This window comes from Rhinopithecus roxellana, chromosome 11, assembly GCF_007565055.1.
Source record: "Rhinopithecus roxellana isolate Shanxi Qingling chromosome 11, ASM756505v1, whole genome shotgun sequence".
Lineage (NCBI taxonomy): Eukaryota > Metazoa > Chordata > Mammalia > Primates > Cercopithecidae > Rhinopithecus > Rhinopithecus roxellana.
In genome coordinates, this window is record NC_044559.1 from 29,903,686 (window position 1) to 29,927,446 (window position 23,761).

At 40.5% G+C, this 23,761-nt stretch overlaps 1 protein-coding gene across 10 annotated transcripts in view; it reads right to left on the reverse strand.

The window, feature by feature from the left end:
* The window catches only part of ATE1 (arginyltransferase 1), a 183,558-nt gene that overhangs the window by 128,512 nt on the left and 31,285 nt on the right, over nucleotides 1-23,761 (reverse strand). The gene's annotated exons all lie outside the window — the stretch shown is intronic.

A 23,761-nucleotide genomic window follows, 5' to 3' on the forward strand; every position in this document is an offset into this window, starting at 1 on the left:
AGTCGAGATCGAGCCACTGCACTCCAGCCTGGGCGACAGAGCGAGACTCCATCTCAGAAAAAAAAAGACAACAAAAATCTTATTTACACTCTAACATAGTTAAACCTTTGTCTTCTGAAGCATTACATCTCCTTTTTTGCCCGAGGATTAGAATCTTACTAGGTCTACCCACTTTAGTTATTTAGGCCTTGGGGTTGGGGTTTGTTTGTTTTTTGTTGTTGCTGTTTTTGAGACGAAGTCTCATTCTTGTCCCCCGGGCTGGAGTGTAATGGCGTGACCTCGGCTCGCTGCAACTTCCACCTCTCAGGTTCAAGCGATTCTCCTGCCTCAGCCTCCCGAGTAGCTGGGATCACAGGCGCCTGCCACCACACCCGGCTAATTTTTGTATTTTTAGTAGAGATGGGGTTTCACCATGTTGGCCAGGCTGATCACGAACTCCTGACCTCAGGTGATCCACCCACCTCAGCCTCCCAAAGTGCTGGGATTACAGGCGTGAGACACCGTGCCCAGCTGGGCCTTGGTTTTTGATGTGTAAAAGGATTTCAGCCAACCCACCTTCCCCAGGTGGTATCCTGTGGTATGGCAGGCTCCTAAGACACTCTCTAAAAAACGATTCCATGGCCACGTACGTTTGGGAAATGCTCTTACGATATATCGGCCTCACCTTCCCTTCCTCCTTACCTTAGTGAATTGGAGGCTACACTGATATATTAAAGGCTCTGCACATTCCTGTATTTATAGAACAAAAAACTCTTCTACTTCAGCCTCAGTCAAGTGCTTCCCAAAGTTACATGCCTAGAGATTTTTGTTTTTAATCTCATATAATATCTATTAACATTCCACAGAATCCATTTTCCACAAAGCTCATTTTAGGCAACACTGGTCCCTACCAGCTCTAACTTGTTTTCCTCAATCTCTACTTACTAGAATTGCTCACTGAAAACACTCAGTGTGGCGCTCTCAAAAATGGCAGAAAATCCAAACTAACTATCAATGAATTATTCACCCTCTTTTTCCCCCGTTTAAGAGTTCTGGTCCCTACCCAATAATATTCCTGGTGATATTATGGGCAAATGCTCAAAGCAATGCCACAGATGTACTATAATAAAATGTCTCTTGAAAAATTCTAGTATCTGCCCAGAATCACAAAAGCCTATAAAACACTAATATAGAGAGCTAGTTATAAATGTTTTGCTCTAAATGTTGATTTCAAAGTTTGCTAACACATATCCTAATTAATGAGCTACTTCAATAAATATCCTTTTACTATTTTTTGCAGCTTTCTCCCTAATTTCTAACAGCAACAGGGATTTGGGTTGTAGTTATGTTATTCACTAATATCTACCTCTTATGTCCACTATAATAATCATCATATATTTTATAAATAGTAGAAATGGTGGCTCTATATTTATTAACACCAATGATATCCATATAAACTTGTTAAAATGTCATTTATTTACTACCTTCAAGCCTAGTTTGTTTCTAAAATTAAACTGTTAAGTTTGCAATATGAATCTATAAAATCCAGATAAGAGTATAACAATTCTTTATCTTAAAGAGCTATACTCAAAAAGAATGGAATCTTTAAAAATTGTGTTGCTTTTCAACATTATCAGCAGCAAACAAAATCACCATAACACAGTTCATATAAAAACACAAAGAAGAACAGGTTCTTGGCAAAGTCATCAAACAGAACACCCACCAAAGAAAGACTCTGGTGCTGGTGGCGTTCTGTGCTGATTTCAGAATCCTTTGCTCCCCTAACAGGAAGATAATTTGCCATAGGACCCTAATGACCTAAGGCCTGTGTGTTAATTACATTAAATAAATACCAGCACAAAATACTAAAACATCTCATAAGAAGTATGGAAATAATTTTACAAGTATGTTTAAGAGAAAAAACACCTTCTAGTTTTTGAAAGTAAACACTGAGGCCGAAATTTTATACAAGAGAAATCTTTAAATCAGTTGCTGACATTCTTGATCTGCAAGCTGAGTGTTTAGAAATGTACCAAAACTCAAAGGCTTTCAATATTAGATTCTTCCAAAATAATATTTTCCTAGGTATGGAGTATAGTTATTTCCAGGTTGGGAAAAGATATTTAGTAAAATATATATCTCTCTCTCAAAAGACTCATATCAGAGAGTACAGAGAACTGTCTCAGTCAATAAGGAAAAAACACAAGAACCCAACTAAAAAGGTAGGGGGGCAAACTCTTAAAGACTTAACAAAACAGAACGTATTCAAATGGCCAATAAATACATAAAAAGTTCCCTATTTAGACATCAGCAAATAGCAAATTAAAACCCCAATACTACCATCCACCCACCAGAAAGGCTAAAACTAAAGCATCAGGCAATGCTGATATTGATGAGGATGTGGGACAACGAGCATGTTTATATGGTACAAGCACTCTGGAAAACTGGCCACATTTCTATAAATGCTGAAGATGTTTACCCCATGGCTGAGCAGTGTAACTCCCAGGTATATATCTAAGACAAATTAGTGTTATGTCCATCAGAAGATACGTACAAGAATGTTCACGGCAACTTTATTCATAACAGGCAAAAGCTGTCAACAACACATATGCCCAGCAATAATAGATTAATAAATAATGCTGTATCCACACAATGCAATACTATATAGCACTGAAAGAAAACTGCTGCTACATGCCACATGGACTTCACACAGAATGTTAAGTAAGACAGGAGAGTGTATGCTGTATGATAAATTTATATGAAGCTAAAGGACAGGCAGAATTAATCTACAGTGATAGAAGGGTAGTTAACCTCTGGGTAGGAAAATACTGACTGGGAAGGGCCATGAGGGAGCCTTCTAGCATGAAAGCTGAAAATGTTCTCCCTTAATCTGAGCAGTGACTATAAGAGCATATACTTAAGTAAAAATTTGGCCAGGCGTGTTGGCTCATACCCGTAATCCCAGCACTTTGGGAGGCCAAGGCAGGCAGACTGCTTGAGGCCAGGAGTTCGAGACCAGCCTGGTCAACACGGCAAAATCCCGTGTCCACTAAAAATACAAAAATTAGCTGGGCATGGTAGTACACGCCTGGAATCCCAGCTTCCTGGGAGGCTGAAGTACGAGAACTGCCTGAACTCAGGAGGCAGAGGTTGCAGTGAGCTGAGATCATGCCACTGTGCTCCAGCCTGGGCAACAGAGCGAGACTGTGCCTCAAAAAAAAAAAAAAAAATCAACAAGCTACACACCTAAGATTTATGCACTTTACTACACTATAAACTTAAAAAATTAATTTTAAAAAATGAAATAAAAAGAAGAAAAAACTGTACCGTTCCACCTGGGGATTTTTCCTAAAATCAGTGAAAGCACACAATTTGATAGCTAAGATATATCTTAGCAATTATCTAGTCCACCTCTTTTACATACTGAGATCCAAAATTGTTACATTACCATCAGAACCTCAAAACCTTTTCCAATCTATGGTTCCCCTTCATTATACCAAGGACTTAACAACACCATTAATCAGAACTCAACAAGAAAGCAATAAAATCCAGATACCAACAAGAAGAGTCTCAGCTTAACTAAAATAACACTAAAATAAGGTGACAAATAGTTGCTTAGGTAACAAGAAAAGAGTAAGTCTACAACAAAATACACAATTTTACAACACTGAAAAATTCAGCTAACAAATGGCAAAAAGCATAGGTAGGGATTTTTTTTAAAAAAACTTTCACAAGCAACAGAAATCATCAAGAAGACAGATGCCACCATGACTTGTGTTCCTGCCTCGTCAGGGTCCCGGATGTTTTTTGAAAACATCAGGTGCTCTCCCATCTACCTGAAATGTACTTCCCTCAGCTATGCACAAAGTGCATGCTCTCTAGAGAGGTGTCTGTCGAAGAGCTTCCCTTACCTGAGCCTCTTCCTGATATCCTCATCTATTCTCATCTTCCACCACACCGTCCCTCACTCTATCCCTTCACATATCTAGCACACGTTACTCTGGCACTATATTGCATATTTATTATTTATCTTCCTCTCTAGCACATAGTCTCCCTGAGGGCAAAAACTTTATCTTGTTCCCTATGCTACATCTTCAGTCCAAAATAACGCCTGGCACAAAGCAGAGACTCAAATATTTGCTACTTAAATATCTACATGCATTCAACTACTCGTGAATTCAATGAATAAATACATCCATTCATTTGTGAATGGGAGTAATTCATCAATGAGTAAATGAATATTCACAATCGTTTCTTTCTCCCATGTCTCTTCACAGCCCCTGGATACTCTACAGAATTAAGTCATCTGGTCATGGAGAGATTCCATAAACAGAGGGAAGCAGTCACCATAAGGAAGACCCAATAATGCTGAAGTAAAAACCTGTCCCCTTCTTGTTAGACCTTCTTGGGAACATCCAAGTCCTCCAAGCACTAGCTTCCTGCAGAAAAACTTCCAGCATATACCATTTGTAAGGAGCAAGGCATACATACCAAGAAATATGGAGAACAAAACTAGGTATCACTGAAACTACACTAAACTAGGCAAAATCATTCAAATTAACCTTCAAAAATTGGATGTCTTCCAAAAATCCAAATAACATAAATTAGAGATAAATAGAAAATACCACAAAACCAAGAAATCAAAATTAGCAGGAAACCACAATAAAGACAAAATTTGTTTTTAATGCCATCTGGTCAAAGTAATAAAAATGGAATATGTTATTAGCTATTTGATTTTTAAGAATGACTATATTAACATAAACATATTGATAATGGTTACACGTACTGCTTGCATAACTTACCAGACCAATTGATTTAAAGCAAGTCTGAATATGCCCACATCTTGTCAGGTACATGTATTTCTAATAATTTTTAACATTTTAACATCAATGCAATGCTATGAAAAGACACATAGGCTGGGCGCGGTGGCTCACGCCTGTAATTCCAGCACTTTGGGAGGCCGAGGCGGGCGGATCATGAGGTCAGGAGACCAAGACCATCTTGGTTAACATGGTGAAACCCCGTCTCTACTGAAAATACAAACAAATTAGCTGGGCGTTGTGGCGGGCGCCTGTAATCCCAGCTGCTGGGGAGGCTGAGGCAGGAGAATGGTGTGAACCCAGGGGGCGGAGTTTGCAGTGAGCCAAGATCGCGCCACTGCACTCCAGCCTGGGCGATAGAGGGAGACCCTGCCTCAAAAAAAAAAAAAAGAAAAGAAAAGAAAAGACATTTATTATTTTAAATTTTATTTGTTGGCTAAAATATACAAGAACCAAACATGTCTTATTCATCTATGCATCCCTAGTATCTAGCACAGTGAATGGAACATGCTCCAAATTAAATGATTATAGACTGCTTGAATAGAAGAATTGCATTCTTCCACACTCCATGAAAAAGTAATATGAAAGCCACTATAAATTTTTGAGCTAGTTCTGGAATAAATGTCACATAAGAGCCAACAAACATATATATATTATATATACATAAAAAAAATTTAGAGACCTATACAAATATATTCCCTATTTTTACATATTCTTAAGGCAGAATTATACTCTGGATAAATAACCATATGTAATATATGTTTTACTTTTATAATTTACTACTACTGACTAGATGAAAATCAACTGCTTTCTAATCATACAGGCAGTTACCTAAAATTATTTGGCATATCAAATGAATGACCACAGTGAAAATACAAACTTTCCTTGTTTAGACTAGCCATCAAAAGGTACTATTGTTCACTTGTCAAGTGATTACCAGAAGGTCATAAAACTTGATGCTCTTCAGTTTTAATGGGAAAAACAGACCTAAAATACAAAAGCGAAAGACAAATGGCACTCACAGCAAAGTTGTTCCTATCACACGAGCTTTGCACTCACTAAAATGTGCTTAACTCGTTGTACGTAAATTGCTCAACACTCTCACTCAGGAAATTGAAAGCAGCTTTTACTTATTATAGTAGAACAACTGGCAAAAGCTTATGACATCATTTGAATTTTCCTTTTTGCTTCATGTCACAAGTTTCAAGAACACTATTTTCTTCCCAAGTAGCTTTCAATTTGGCAACAACTGAATTCTCTCTCCAGCTGTTTTTTAAAAGTAGTCAACTCAGCTGCTCATTCATTCAAAACATGTTCACTGGGCTTCTACTCCATTCCAGACACTCTGCTGGGTATTGTGTATTTCTTCAGACTCTTGCATATAGTATTTTTATACGTCAGTGTAACAAGCACAAAGTATGCTATGGATTACAGTACCCCAATATAGCTAATTTATCAAAACAAGAGATCTGCTCCTGTATGAACAAGAAGCTCTACCACCAGAATAAAAAAACAGGACACCTATAGTTCCTTTGTCTCCAGTTGTAGGTAAAGCAATTAAGAAATACACATATATTAATAGAAACTAGGCACCAGAGCGTGACTGTAGTTCCAGCTACTCAGGAAGCTGAGGCAGGAGAATCACTTGAGCCCAGGGATTCAAGGATATAATGCACAGTGATCATAACACTCACAAATAACCAACTGCACTTCAGCCTGGGCAACACAGTGAGATCCTGTCTCTTAAAAAAAAAAAAAAAAGAAAATCATAAATAAATCTTTTCCCAAATGATATCTTTTATAGGTTTTATGTGGTATAATAGATGAATCAACATATTATAAATTCTTTACAGGTTTTTTTGTTTTGTTTTGTTTTTTAAGGAGTCTCACTCTGTCGCCCAGGGTGGAGTGCAATGGAGCGATCTCGGCTCACTGCAACCTCCGCCTCCTAGGTTCAAGCAATTCTCTTGCCTCAGCCACCTGAGTAGCTGGGACAACAGGCACATGTTACCACGCCCAGCTAATTTCTTTTGTATTTTAGTAGAGACGGGGTTTCACCACGTTGCCCAGGTTGGTCTCAAACTCCTGAGCTCAGGCAATCTGCCCACTTCGGCCTCCCAAAGACCTAGGATTACAGGCATGAGCCACCGCGCCTGACCTACAGGTTTTATGTGGTATAAAAGGATAAATTAAAATATTAAAAATTCTCAAAGATTAAAATTATATGTTGATAAATCAAACTGAGTGGTTTTGAATATTACTTTTTTCTTTAACTAGATTTTAATATTAAAATTTAAAATATATGTCCTTTTAATTCAGACAAATATTTGAATTAAAAAGAAAAAACAACCAAGAAAAATATAATTTCATGTGCAAATGCTGACTGGGTAACCAGAAGGATCATTTACTTGCCCTTGACCTCAGTATCTCCGATAGTTCCTAATAACATCATCCAGACCTAGTAACAAAAGTTCAGTCGATGATTATTTGGCCAAGCACCTTTACAAGTATAACCTTATGTAATTATCACAACAAATTGTGTTGTAGGTCCTTCCCGTGTTTACAAATGAGGAACCTGAAGTGAAGAGAGCTGAGCAATTGGGAACTTGCTGAAAGCCACACAGGTAGTAAAGAGAGGAGACAAGAGTTAAGGAAGAAATGACTGGTTAGAGTTCACATTTTCACCCTGGATGCTACTCAGCCTTCATGTCAACAATATCCTGACCCAAAATTATGGAACTGTGAACATAACAAGCACTGTTTGGTAGTACTGATATCACCTTCACACCGTTCAATCCAAACAGTCTATCACTGGGCACATTTGTTCTCAGGCAGGAGGTTAATCAAGAATCAGCATCCATTTCATGCCAAGCATTCCATTTGACAGCTAACGTCCCATTTCATGGGCTTAATCCTCAACTTTCAGAAAACATTGTAAGTATGTTCAAATTAATTGTAATAATTATTGTTATATAAAGCTAAACCTTAAGCAGAGGTCAATTATCAAGCTACTCCAGAACGTTGGACATTCAAATCAAAGACAAAACCCCAGAAAAAAACAATAAAGGTGAAAATGAGGACTCAAAAAAGGCACTTCCTAATGTTTATATTCCCAACTTACAGAAGAGTCCCACAAGCTCCTTTTCCCACTTTCCTCTTGACTGTCACTTTACTAACAATAAACTTGGTGATCTAGTTTCCAAGCCAATAACCAATACTTCCAACCCTCTTTTATACCTGCTCTATTTTTCCCATAACACCCCCTGCTCACCTACTATATAATTTACTGATATATTATGCTTATTGTTTAATAACTATCTCTGACGATTTTCCCCCAACCAAACCCCCAGAATGCAAGCTCCATGAGAGCAAGAGATCTTTATCTGATTTACTCACTGATTAAATAGTTACCAAATGCCTCGACAGTACTTGACATATAGCAGGTGCTCAATATTTTAACGAACATATTAAGAAATTACAAATTAGAAAAGGAAGAAATGCTAATACTAGACAAACTAACACAAGAATTGTCAGCAAGAAAGAGAAAGGATAAAGGTGACAACAGAGTAACTTTAGAGAGAAAAGCAGAGGCCCATGGCACGCTGAAATACAACAAGAGCAGAAGAATATTCCTAGGAAAATACGAGAGCCATTATCAACAGGCAAGTCCTGCTCAGCATTCTGTTTGAGAAAGTGAGGAAGAACACAATACATTTTGGGAACATTGTCATTTTAAATGATTAGAGTACATAATATCTCAGCAATAAAAACACTTCCAATGCCTGGAAAATTTGCTTACAATGAACAGTTCACTCACTGATGTCAGTCACTCCATATTTTAACTGAGGCCCACTTTAACTTTTTCAAATGGCAACATCATATCTAGTATAAAAAGCACTGCAGACTGGGGCACGGTGGTTCACGACTGTAATCCTAGCACTTTGGGAGGCCAAGGCGGGTAGATCACTTGAGGTCAGGAGTTGGAGACCAGCCTGGCCAACATGGTGAAACCCCATCTCTACTAAAACTACAAAAATTAGCTGGGCGGGGCCGGGTGAGGTGGCTCACGCCTGTAATCCCAGCACTTTGGGAGGCCAAGCTGGGTGAATCACAAGGTCAGGAGATCAAGACCATCCTGTGAATGGTGAAACCCCGTCTCTACTAAAAATACAAAAAATTAGCCAGGCATGGTGGCGGGCACCTGTAGTCCCAGCTACTCGGGAGGCTGAGGCAGAAGAATGGTACAAACCCGGAAGCGGAGCTTGCAGTGAGCCCAGATTGCGCCACTGCACTCCAGCCTGGGCGACAGAGCGAGACTCCGTGTCAAAAAAAAAAAAAAATTAGCCGGCAATAGTGGCAAACACCTGTAATCCCAGCTATTGGGGAGTCTGAGGCAGAAGAATTGCTTGAGCCTGGGAGGCAAAGGTTGCAGTGAGCCAACAGGGCACAACTGCACTCCAGTCTGAGTGACAGAGTGAGACCCCGTCTCAAAAACAAACAAACAAAAAAAAAAAACCAAAGCACTGCAATTTCAGGACATTGCTCTGCCACTAACTACTCATGTTACCTTAGGCAAATTAATTAATTCTTTAAATATGAGACATTCATCTATAGAATCCTAAAATCCTTTCACCTCCAATGTTATATGATGGTATGATTTTGTGATCTGAGACAAGTTTTAGGAAGTTACTGACCAAAAGGAACTTTGAGTTAAATGTTGGCTTGGCACAGTAGCTCATGCGTGTAATCTCAGCACTTTGGGAGGATCATTTCAGGCCAGGAGTTCAAGACCAGGCTGGGCAACATAGCAAGGCAAGGCCTCCTCTCAAAAAAGAAAGGGCCAGGTGTGGTGGCATATGCCTGTAGTGCCAGCTACTCAGGGGACCAAGGCAGAAGAGATTGCTTGAACCCTGGAGTTGAAGGCTGCAGTGAGCTATGATGACGACACTGCACTCCACCCTGGGTGACAGAGCAAGAGCCTGTGTCAAACAATGAAAAGGAGGGAGGAAGGGAAAAGAGCGGAGTAGAAGGGAGAGAAGAAAGAGAAGGAAAGAAAGATGAGTATTTCCAGTGCTAGTTTTAACTCCATCCCTTTGGATCTCCCCAAAAAGGAACATGCTTGGGATATAACAGTGTCTCTCTCCAATAGTAAATGATTGAAAAGCTTTGGTCATTTAACTACTATTAATAACAAATGTCTTGTCACAGACCTTGGGACAGACTACAATGCACAAGTGTGCCCTGACTTAGGAGTTGCTTAAAGAAACTGATTTCCTTGATTGAATTACACAAATAATTGCCTAAGCTCTCTACTTTATTCAAGTAAGTTAGCCTGGCTTTAAAAAATAAGCTTCAGGCCATGCTCGGTGGCTCATGCCTGTAATCCCAGCACTTTGGGAGGCTGAGGCAGGTGGATCACCTGAGACCCGGAGTTTAAGACTAGCCTGGCCAACATGGTGAAATCCTGTCTCTACTAAAAATACAAGTATCAGCCAGGTGTGGTGGCGCACGCCTGTAATCCCAGTTACTCAGGAAACTGAGGCACGAGAATTGCTTGAACCTGGGAGGCAGAGGTTGCCGTGAGCCCGCATGGTGCCACAACATTCCAGCCTGGGCAACAGAGTGAGACTCTGTTTCAAAAAAAAAAAAAAAAGAGGCTGGGTGCCATGGTTCACGCCTGTAATCCCAGCACTTTGGGAGGCTGAGGCAGGCGGATCACGAGGTCAGATCAAGACCATCCTGGTTAACATAGTGAAACCCTGTCTCTACTAAAAAATATAAAAAATTAGCTCGGCGTGGTGGTGGGCACCTGTAATCCCAGCTACTTGGGAGGCTGAGACAGGAAAATGGCATGAATGCAGGAGATGGAGCTTGCAGTGAGCCAAGATCACACCACTGAACTCCAGCCTGGGCAACAAGAGTGAGATTCTGTCTCAAAAAAAAAAAAAAAAAAAAATTGCCTAAAGCATTTCAAAATATGGCCGGGCGCAGGGGCTCACACCTGGAATCCCAGCATTTTGGAAGGCCAAGGCAGGCAGACGGATCACCTTAGGCCAGAGTTCCTGACCAGGCTGGCCAACATGGTGAAACCCTGTTCCTACTAAAAATACAAAACTTAGCCAGGCGTGGAGTCACGCACCTGGAGTCCCAGCTACTTGGGAGGCTGAGGCATGAGAATCCCTTGAACCTGGGAGGTGGTTGTCACAGCAAACCGAGATTGCACCACTGAACTTCAGTCTTGGCAACAGAGGGAAAGACTGTCTCTAAATAAATAAATAAATATTAAAACGTTTCAAAATGTTCGGATCTTACTATCATTCTAATTCTGTTAATTATATGCCAGAGTTAAATATTGATAAAATACAGGTTCAGTATCCCTAATCCAAAAATCTGAAATCTAAAAGCTCCAATGGGCATTTCCTTTGATTGTCATGTTGGCACTCAACAAGTTTCCAATCTTAGAGCATTTTTGGATTTCAGATTTTCACATAAGCTATACTCAACCTGTAGCACCAGCAGGTTCTCAGGTGGCACTGCTTTGCTCAACATCATTTCGTTACAACTTCAATGAGTTTGAGACCAGCTTGGACAATATAGCAAGATCCTGCTTCTACAAAAAATAAAAAACAAGAAACAAAAATACATTGATGATTTAAAAAAAAAAAAATACCCGCCTCCTGGCCAGGGCTACTGTCTGTACGGAGCTTGCAATACCCCCCCGTCTGCGTGGGTATGCTCTGGGTCTTCCAGTTTCCTCCCACATCTCACAGGTGTGCACATTAGGTTCACTGGCATGTCTCCATGGTTCCAGTGTTAGTGTGGGTGTGTGCCTGAATATGCCCTGTGGTGGAACAGACTCCTATTCCGGGTGAGTGTCCAATCTGCGCCCTGAGCTTCCAGAATAGGCTGCAGCTCCCTGCCACCTGAACTGAAATCATTGGGTAATTATCTTACTTACGTTTATTAATCTTTCTTAAATGTACGTATAGCTCACATTTATTTCAATGTTTAATATTAGAAGTGCTTTGGTTTTTATTTAGAAGTCTGGTGACGTTTTGTGACCAAAAATATGCTGTAGGAACTTAACTCCTGTTTACATCAATTGGTCTAGGGTAAAACTGGTCTCCTTGTATGTCATTTCACCTATGACCACAGTTTCCAAAAACTATTAATGACATTAAGTGAGAACTTACTGTGTATGCCTATATATGATTGTCTGGTCTTTGCATAACTGGAGAATGTCAACTCTCGAATACACTGAAAAATTTTCTAAATGTAAGTTACTACTTTCATATACAAAAATGTAAACCATTAAGAGGGAAAAAAATGAAGACGAAAACTTCTCGAGATTAAAGTCCAGAAAATATTGAAATCCTTTAACAAGCAAAGAATCACTTGTAATTATCCTTTTAATGCCTCAATGAAAATTACAATAAATGACAGAAAAAGAAGCTTTTATTCAAACTTCTTGGGCTGTGAACACACAACGTGCACAGAGAGCTGAGCCAGGAGGAAAGGGCAAAGGGTTCTCGATCTACACCACCACCTGGTGGCAGAGTGAGACAGTGGCACAGCTTCCACAGTCTCCTTTCAAGTCTCCATGGGGTCAGGATGGACTCATCACGACCTTTCCTTTCCACACTCATCGTCTAAACCAGTGACTATACATACATCTGAATATATAGATAACGATCCTCAAAATAAGCATCCCTCAGAAGTAGATATCGCCTCCTATTTCCATCTCTCATAGGAAGTTCCCTGAACTAATTTAAAAAACACTATAGGCTGGGCACAATGGCTCACACCTATAATCCCAGTATTGTAGCAGGTTGAGGCAGCAGGATCATGTGAGGCCAGGAGACCAGCCTGGACCCCCTCTACAAAAATATTTAAAAATTAGCTAAGTGTGGTGACGTGCACCTGTAATCCTAGCTACCTAGGAGGTTGAGGTGAGAAGACTGCCTGAGTCCAGGAGTTTGAGGTTACAGTGAGTTATGATCACACCACCTGCACTCCAGCCTGGGCAAAGGGAGGAGGAGGCGGAGGAGGAGGAGGAGGAGGCAGAGGAGGAGACGACAGGGGAGACGGAGGAGACCAATAAGAAGACAAAGAAGATGAAGAAGACGAAGATGAAGACGAAGATGAAGAAGAAAATAAAATAGATGACAATGGATTATAGCACTTCATATAAGGTCATGAGCCTACAATGCTATCAAAAGGAAAAAAAATGGTGGGAGGTAGGGAGTTGTGAATACAGAGAGAAATTTCTTCATTACAGAGAAACAGAATTTCAGCTAGTAAGTGTAGAAACAATAATACAATTAGACAAATCACCATTTTGCTACCTCTCCCACCTCTCCATAATAACTACTCAGGCAAGGATCATCAAAGGATGCTAAAACAAATGGACAACAGGTTATTGGGAAAGAGGTTATTCCTCCTACCTCAGAAATATTATCATAGTAAGGGTACAACACGCCCTTAAAATGAGAAGATCTAATTACAAAGAGAGAAATATAAGAATAATAAAGAGGCTGGGTGTCGTGGCTCGTGCCTGTAATCCCAGCACTTTGGGAGGCCGAGGCGGGCGGATCATGAGGTCAGGAGATTGAGACCATCCTGGCTAACACGGTGAAACTCGTCTCTACTAAAAATACTAAAAACTAGCCAGGCGTGGTGGCGGGTGCCTGTAGTCCCAGCTACTCAGGAGGCTGAGGCAGGAGAATGGCGTGAACCTGGGAGGCAGAGTTTGTTACTGTTGCTCTCGGAGTGAGCCGAGATCACGCCACTGCACTCCAGCCTGGGTAACAGAGCAAAGACTCCGTCTCAAAAAATAAATAAATAAGTAAAATAATAATAAAGAGAGCTGATAAAGCAAACCAAGTGACAACAGACTTAAATGTCCCTCATCACAAATGAAGGACAACCGACATTATATGCTGCTTGATATGATACAGTAAAACAGTAAGACTGGCACAACCCCTAGAGGAAACTGACAATATGGAAAAAGCTGAACATCTGCACACTCTATGACACAGTATTTCTATTTGGCATACATCAAATAGAAATGTGTCCATATGTTTACTAAAAGATATGTATAAGGATATACTTACACAGCACTTTTCACAGTGGCCTCATACCAGGAACTACTAAAATTCCCACCAACAGTAGAAAGGGATAAATTCTGGATTAGTCATACATAAAACACTACACAGCGATGAAACTGAACAATCTACTACAACAGGCAAAATAATACAGATGACTCACACTACCATAATGTTGGGCAAACACCACCGCACTCAAAAGAGTGGTATTCTACTTACATTAAGTATAAAACGGGCACAACTAATCTGTAGTTTTACAAGTCAAGAGAATACTGGTATGATGGAAAAGAACAAACCGGGGCTTCTCAGGAGTTAGTAATAATAGATTTCTTTTTTCTTTTTTTTTTTTCTGGAGGACAGAGTATCATTCTGTCACCCAGTCTGGAGTTTAGTGGCATCATCTCATCTCACGGCAACCTCCGTGTCCCAGGTTCAAGCGATTCTCCCGCTTTAGCCTGCTGAGTAGCAATTTCAGTTCAATTTGTGAAATTTCATCTATCTGAACACCTATGCATACTTTTCTGTATACACATTACACTTCAATAAAAAGCTTTTTTTTTTTTAATCCCAGCACTTTGGGAGGCTGAGGCGGGTGGATCACGAGATCAGGAGATCGAGACCATCCTGGCTTACATGGTGAAATCCCGTCTCTACTGAAAAAAATACAAAAAAATTAGCCGGGCGAGGTGGCAGGTGCCTGTAGTCCCAGCTACTCGGGAGGCTGAGGGAGGAGAATGGCGTGAACTCGGGAGGCGGAGCTTGCAGTGAGCTGAGATCGCCACTGCACTCCAGCTTAGGTGATAGAATCTGATTACTAGATAACAAGCGAATTGTGAATACAGAACATTCTAAAGATAATTGGGTTAAATGTCAAAGTCATTAAATGAAAAAATTAAAAAAGATTACAGAAACATAATACTCATAAACATACCATAAACACAATACAGTTCATGTAAAATGTGTGAACCGTGACTGGATCCTATTTTCATTCATCTATAAAAGCTATATTCTATTTTGGGGCCAGGCACAATAGCTTATGCCTGTAATCCCAACACTTTGAGAAGCTGAGGCAGAAAAATTGCTTGAGGCCAGGAGTTCGAGACCAGCCTGAGCAATACAGCAAGATTCTACCCCTACCAAAAAAAAAATAATTAAAAATTAGCCTGGCATGGTGGTCCACTCCTGTAGTCCTAGCTACTCAGAAGGGAGGCTGAGGCAGAAGGATCACTTCAGCCCAAAAGTTTAAGGCTGCAGTGAACTATGACCGTGCTACTGTACTCCAGCCTGGGTGACCGAGCAAGACATTGTCTCTTAAAAAAAAAAAAAAAATTTAAAGGTATTTCTGGTACACTTGGAGCATCTGAATGTGGACTGTGATGTTATAGAATTTCTACAGGTTTTAAAGAATAAATATTGTGGTTATATAAGAGAATATACTTATTCTTAGGAGATGCATGCTGAGCACATCCAGGCGAAATGTCATAACATGCACAACTTACTTTCAAATGGTTCAAGAGAGAAAGATAAAGCAAACCTGACAAAGTTATTAACAACTTGTGAACACTGGTGAATGGAGTCTGGGTGTTAATTATATTCTTTCAATTTCTGTTCAAAAACTCCAAGTTTCAAAGTAGAATGTTAAGGAAAAGAAGTCAATATTATAGAAAAAAATTAAGAAGCTGTCCTAGAATAAAGGAATCTAAGAGGATATCACAAAAATGTAATAAACTTTGATTAAACACTAAATCTTTTAAAATGGGAAAATGTAAAATAAGCACTAAATACTAGATGATATTTATAAATTATCATTAAGTTTCTCATGCGTTATACTGTGTCTTGTAGAAGCACATCTCATTTATTGAAGATGCATGCTAAAGAATTTAGGAGTAAAATGCCATGATATATAATGGATTTAAAATGACTCACACACAAAAAAAGATAAAGCAAAGGAAAACTAACTGTTGAAACTAGGTGAGGGGTGTACAGGTCATTATACTAATTATACTGATTATACTAACCAGTAAACCATTCTTTCAATTTTCCTTTATGTTTGATAGTGTTGATAATAAAATTTGGAAAACAATTAGTCAGTGAATGCAGAAGTGTGATGAGATTACTGGGTTTATGACTAGCCTGTTTTTGAGACAGTAAAGAAGAGATGAGAGGTCAACTAATTATTCTAGGAAACCAATGGCACATATTAGACAACAGTATTTTCTACAGAATAACATCAATAAAATTTCAGCTAAAATCTCATGTTTCTATCACATAGAATTACTGGTATCCCAAAAAATAAAGATTCTTAAAAGTTAGTTTTATACTGTATTATAAACGAGACAGGTCACATATTACTCCAATTTATATTACATTACTTTCTGAAAATCTGGTATCTACCTGAATGATTGAAAAGAGTCATGGAAACACACATACTGGATTAATTGAGAAAGTCCTGTATTATTTCACTATTTGCAATTATGCACTACTTTTCTAAAGATGTTGAAACGGCTCCATTGTCTGAGGTATACACCCTGGTTCTCTGTCACCGTCGAGAAAGAATTCAGGACACCGACACACATGAGGAGTGGGTTTAGGAGCATAAGTTTAGCAGACAGAGAGAGAAAAGGTTTCCTCAAGATGAGGAAGTGGGTCGCCCAAAAAGGGTCTCCAGTTTGTGGCAGAATGCAATCGGTTTTGTAGAGGCTTGAGGAGGTGGTGACTGATTTACACGGGGCTTGGGGGATTGGGTTGATCAGGTATGCCATTTATATAGCCCTCGAAGACTGACCCTCCCACCCTAGTCTTTTATTATGCAAATGTTGCCTCCACCAGGTGGTGGCCATGATACCCGTACATGTGATTTTACATGGAGGTTGCCACGATGCCCACACACGGTGGCAACAGGGAAAAGAGGGCAGGAGAGGCCATACTGAATGTACCTGGATTCCAGGTACAGCTGCCTGCATTTACATATAAAAGCTCCTAGTTTGCATATCTATGCCTGACTCCTCAGGGTGCTTTCTGTTAGAGAAGAAATGGTTTAGGGCTGTTTTTTATTAAAGGAAAATTCCACTGAGAACTTTTACCCTTTCTAGCTGCCTAAAAATTATTTTTTAATAACGCCTGTATTAATGTTACTAAAAAGAATTGCTTAGAATAGCCAGACAATCTATATTTATCTTCTCATCAAATTTCTCAAAAAATAACCTATTTTTCAGAGTATTTAAATGATTATTTTACAGAGTGAAAATGGACTTAATGCACTGATGTGGTTGGTTACCTGAAATCTTCAAATAGGCATATTACCTTTTGTTTACTTTAAATGTTTTCCAACAAAAAAAGCAACACATGTATTTTCTTGAACATAATTAGTTTCCCCTCTTATATTAACCAAACTACACCACAGTGTGATACTATACAGAGTCCCTTAAAGCAAGTCAGTAGAACGCAAACTTCTCAAAGAACTTTTTTGGCTTCTCTTTCTGCATTAGAGCAGTCAGTCCCACAGATAGTGCACTATCTGGAAGTCAAGGGTTTGCCGAGTGGAGGAAGAATCTGTAGGATGAAAACACGGCAGGTGAAGAACCTCATCTGCAGCAGTGACCATCTCCTTATATAGAACCATCACTAGGGCAGCTGGCAGGTTAGTCCCTGTTAATGAGCCCCAAATTTAATTATCTTACCTGGACCAGAGGTGTCATTCAAACAGAAACACAAGAGTGGTAGAAAGATTTGGGGAGAAGAGAGGAGCGGTTGGTGAAAGGGGGTTCCTCAGTGCTCTTTATTTGGAAAAGAGATATGGGGAAGTTCAAAGCTAAGAACACCTGAAAACAACAGATTCTGGTGGTTAGCAATTCAGAGGCAGCCAGTAGTTCCATTTAAGCAACAAGCTTAACAAGTAAAGGGAACCAGGAAAAGATGCAACTAAGAAGAGCCCTCTTGGGGTCAGAACAAACCTCAAAGACTGGACTCAAAAACTGCCAGAGCAAATGGGCCCAAATTTAATTAATGCAGACTGTGGAGCAATTTATGCCCTAGAAGACCATGCCCCAGGAGACCACTGAAATCAACAGAGCACTCAGTCAGCAATCAGTGGAAACTAAAAGCTGGGTGTGACACAAACAGTGACAAACATTTTTTTTTTGACACAGAGTCTCCCACTTGTCGCCCTCGCCCAGGCTGGAGTGCAATGGTGCCATCTCGGCTCACTACAACCTCTGCCTCCTGGGTTAGAGTAATTATCCTGCCTCAGCCTTCTGAGTAGCTGGATTATAGGCGCCCTCCACCATGCCCAGCTAATTTTTGTATTTTTAGTAGTAGGACCCTCCAGAGGGTTTCACCATGTTGGCCAGGCTGGTCTCAAACTCCTGACCTCAGGTGATCCACCTGCCTTGGCCTCCCAAAGTGATGGGATTACTGGCATGAGCCATTGTGCCCAGCCTCAGTGATAAACATTTTAAAAAGATCAGGGAGAGACAAAAAGAACACTACTAAGACCACTGACATCCAGGATGACTGTGCATATGGCCCAGGCTGAGCCCTTTAGGGAGTGACATCAGAGGCTTCTCATATATAAATGCATACTCTCCTTTCTTCTCTTCACTGACTTAAAAAGCTATTGTAGGCCAGGCGCGGTGGCTTATGCCTGTAATCCCAGCACTTTGGGAGGCCGAGGCGGACAGAACACGAGGTCAGGAAATCAAGACCATCCTGGCTAACATAGTGAAACCCCATCTCTACTAAAAATACAAAAAATTAGCCAGATATGGTGGCACACAGGTGTAGTCCCAGCTACTCGGGAGGCTGAGGCAGGAGAATCGCTTAAACCCGGCAGGCAGTGAGCCAAGATCACGCCACCGCACTCCAGCCTGGGCGACACAGCGAGACTTCGTCTCAAAAAAAAATTGTAAAAACGGTATGTAGAATGTAGGTAATTGTACCATTGGGTCAATAACATAGAGAAAAGTAATATGTTTGACAGTAACTTCACTAAGTAGATAGAAACAAAACTATACTAGAAGGTAATTTGAATCCATAGAACAAATGAGAACCAGAAATTGTAAATAAACTGGTTAACGTAAGAAATTATAAATAACTACTTGTTCTTATTCCTTTTCTTCTTATAAAAGACACAATTACATAAAGGAATAATTATAACTATAATTATTGAATTTGTAACAGATACATGTAATACGTATAATAATAGCACAAAAAAGGGAAAGAGGGACTAAAATGATACAGAACTAGCATTTTTTACATCTCTCTGGAATTAAGTTTGTATAAATCTGAAGTCAACTGTGTAAATTAAGATCTCTATCTTAAATACTAGAGTAGCCACTGATATTTTAAAAATATATAGCGAAAAAATCACTCAAGGAATAAAAATGTTACACTAGAAAATATTTGTTTAATACACTAGAAAATATCCAATGCAAAAGAAAGCAGTAAAAGAGGAACAGAGGAAGGTCGGACGCAGTGGCTCACGCCTGTAATTCCAGCACTTTGTGAGGCCAAGGCAGGCAGATCACCTGAGTTCAAGACCAGCCCGACCAATATGGAGAAACCCGTCTCTACTAAAAATACAAAATTAGCCAGGCATGGTGGCACATGCCTATAATCCCAGTTTCTAGGGAGGCTGAGGCAGGAGAAGTTACTAGGGAGGCTGAGGCAGGAGAATCGCTTGAACCCAGAAGGCGGAGGTTGCAGTGAGCCGAGATCACGCCATTGCACTCCAGCCTGGGCAACAAGAGCAAAACTCCATCTCAAAAAAAAAAAAGGAACAGAGGAAAAAAAAAACACAGACATATCAGGGAAATGGAAATGGAAGTAAAATGGAAGGTGTAAATTCAACTAGTTCAATCAAAACATTAAATGTGAACTGACTGAACACTTCAATGAAAAGGGAGACTGTTCTCCCTCTGGACTTTAAAAAACCAAAAACAAAAACCCAGGTCAATTATATGGTGTCTGAAAGAGGCACACTTTAGGTTCAAAGACACAAACAGACTGAAGGTAAAAGGAGGAAAAGCATGTATCATGCAAACAGGAATCACAACATGGAGTGGCTCTACTAAGAGCAGACAAAATAGATTTTCACCAGGAAATATTCCTAGGGATATAGATAATTCACAGAATGCAAGAGTCTAATCATATACACGAGAGACTTATATCCAGAATACATATAATGAACTCCCACAACTCAGTAACAAAGACAACCCAATTAAAAAATGAGCAAAGGGTTTGAATATGCAATTCTCCAAAGAAGAAATGCAAAAGGCCAAAAAGCACAGGAAAGGAAATGCAAACCAAAACCATAATGAGACACCACGTTACACGCACTATGAGTAACATAATCAATTTTAAGAAAAAAGAGACCCAAGTGTTGGTGAGCACATGGAGGAAGAAAGCGAAGCCCTCATCCACTTCTGGTGGGAATGGTAAATGATTTCGCTCTCTGAAAAACAAGTCTGGCGGTTCCTCAAGGAAAATACAGAGTTACCACATGACCCAGTAATTCCACGCGTAGGTATACACCCAAGAAAATACACATCCACATAAAACAGGAACATGAAATGTTCATAACAGAATTTTCTATAAAAGTCAAACAATAAAAACCACCCAAGGCTGGGCACGGTGGCTCACGTCTGTAATCCTAGCACTTTGGGAGGCTGAGGCGGGTGGATCACCTAAGGTCAGGAGTTTGAGACCAGCCTGGCCAACATGGTGAAACCCCATCTCTACTAAAAACACAAAAAAACAAATTAGCCGGGCATAGTGGCGGGCGCCTGTAATCCCAGCTACTCGAGACACGGAGGTTGCAGTGAGCCAAGATCACGCCATCGCACTCCAGCCTGGTTGACAAGTGAAACTCCGGCTCAAAAAAAAACAAAAACAAAAACAAAAATGTCTATCAATGGATGAATGGAAAACAAAATATAGTATATCAGCCAGGAGCAGTGGCTCACATCTGTAATCCCAGCACCTTAGGATTACAGGATTTGAGACCAGTCTGGCCAATGTAGCGAAATCCCATTGCTATTAAAAATACAAAAATTAGTCAGGCGTGGTGGCACATGCCTGTAGTCCCAGCTACTCAGGTGGCTAAGGTATGAGAATCACCTGAACCTGGAAGGCGAAGTTGCAGTAGTAAGCCAATATGGCACCATGCACTCCTGCCTGGGCAACAGAGCAAGACTGTCTCCCCCACCCAAAAAAAAGAAAAAAAAAATCAAACATGTACAAAGCATTAAATAATATACATTTTGCTGGGTGTAATAATGGTACTATAGTTATATATTTTTTAATGTCTATATTAATAACTTTTAATCTAAGAATAGAGTTCCCTTTTTCTTTATTAATTTATTTAAAGAAACTAGGTAATTGATCTTATACAAGTGCCCAAGTGTCATTTTAACATATTCCTTTACCCCTCATATTTTCTGTGAACTGGTCAGTAGAAGCTTGGAGAGATCCAGATTCAATTTCTTTAGCAAGAACATTCCATAGGTGGTGGTTTATACTTCTTACTGGATTACATTAGGAGGCATGTTACTTGCTCCTCCCACATTTTTAGTCAGTTAAGATACACACTTAAGGACTTACATATAAAACACTATGTCTGAGATTTGGTATAAAATAGCACAGCAAAATAACAACAAAAAGGTATGGAGAGATAGATGAAACAAGAATGGCGCATGTTAAGGCTAGTTGAAGAAACTATGTGGCAGGTTTAACTATTTCTAAAATATTATTTTTTTAAAAATCTGGCTCCTACCTAAACCTCCAAAAGCCTCATCCCTTGGTCAGGTACAGTGGCTCACACCTGTAATCCCAGCACTTTGGGAGGCCAAGGTCGGTGGATCACCTGAGGTCAGGAGTTCAAGACCAGCCTGGCCAACATGGTGAAACCGTCTCTACTCAAAATACAAAAATTAGATGGGCGTGGATGCGCACACCTGTAATCCCAGAGACTCAGGGGTCTGAGGCAGAAGAACTGCTTGAACCCGGGAGGCAGAGGTTTCAGTGAGCTGAGGCTGCAGAGGCTGAGCCAAGATCACGCCACTGCACTCCAGCCTGGGAGACAGAGCAAGAATGTCTCAAAAAACAAAAAAAAAAAGCCTCATCCCTTATTATCTCCTAACATGTACTCTATGTTTTGGCAACACTAAACTAAGTATTAATAGTAGTTCCTCAAGATGGCGTATAAGGCCGGGCGCGGTGGCTCAAGCCTGTAATCCCAGCACTTTGGGAGGCCGAGACGGGCGGATCACGAGGTCAGGAGATCGAGACCATCCTGGCTAACACGGTGAAACCCCGTCTCTACTAAAAATACAAAAAACTAGCCGGGCGAGGTGGCGGGCGCCTGTAGTCCCAGCTACTCGGGAGGCTGAGGCAGGAGAATGGCGTAAACCCGGGAGGCGGAGCTTGCAGTGAGCTGAGATCCGGCCACTGCACTCCAGCCCGGGCGAAAGAGCGAGACTCCGTCTCAAAAAAATAAAAAAATAAAAAATAAATAAAAAAAAAAAAAAGATGGCGTATAATTTCACCATCCACACCTCTGCATTTGTTAGTCCTGGTGTCCAGAACACCTTTCTCCCTTTTTGTCCTGGCAAATACCTACTCATCTTTCCAGACTTGGCTCAGATGTCACTTCCCTCAGAAAAACCTCTATAACTTCCAGTCTCACACTAAGCTGGCTGTCCCTACTAATCCAGTGGCTAATTCTAAAGGCACTGGAATTACATACCTGTCTACCACCCCAATTCGGACTATGAATGCCTTTAGTGCTGCTCTAAGTGTACATAAAGGGACTTCCCAGAAGCCTGAAGCCTACTAGGACAAGTCCCTAGGGAAGTCTTGAATAAACATACTGGGCCACAGAAACATTTCATCCCAACTATTCCTACCTGCTAAGCAGAGAGGTACAAAGGCATCATCTCCAAAGGAGTAGAAGGAGGAAAGTTCAGAAAGGAGTAAGACTCCCTGAGAATATCAAAGGAAGCTTCTTAGGCCTAGCAGAATCCTTACTATCCGCAAATGCTATCACCTACAGTGGCATGGATCGATAGGGAACCTAGGACACAGCTTCTCAAAACTGAAATGTGCATATGAATCCTTTGGAAACCTAGTTTAAGATGTAGATTCTGGCCAGACGCAGTGGCTCACGCCTGTAATCCCAGCCCTCTGGGATGCCAAGGCAGCAGATTACAAGGTCAAGAGATCGAGATCAACCTAGTCAACATGGTGAAACCCCATCTCTACTAAAACTATAAAAATTAGCCGGCCGTGGTGGCACGTGCCTGTAGTCCCAGCTACTCGGGAGGCTGAGGCAGGAGAATCACTTGAATCTAGGTGGTGGAGGTTGCAGTGAACAGAGATCGCACCACTGCACTCGAGCCTGGCGACACAGCAAGTCTCCATCTCAAAAAAATAAATAAATAAAACGTAGATGCGGAATGAACAGTACTGCGAGTCTGTGTTCCAGGTGCTGCTGATGCTGCAGGTCTGCAGATGACACTTTAAACCAGAAGACTCTGGGGAATCTGGGAAGTGAGCCCTTTCTCAGGGAACATGCAGCATTAACTCCCGTCCTATTAACCCTCTCTTTTTAGCTTACACATTGTGTCATTAAAAAATCAAAAGCAGTCAAAAAATCAAAACTCTAAGTCTTCTGTATCTGTCGGCCTCTCTCTTCCAACATATCATGGTTCTACTGTGACAATGATGCCATCTCATTCATTTCAATATCCCAAGCCTGGGAAAGATAGGCCCTCAATAAATGCCTGTTAAATCATATTACATTTAACAGAAGGTCCCCAACTTACAATGGTTGGACTTACTCTTTTTCAACTTTCCAATGAT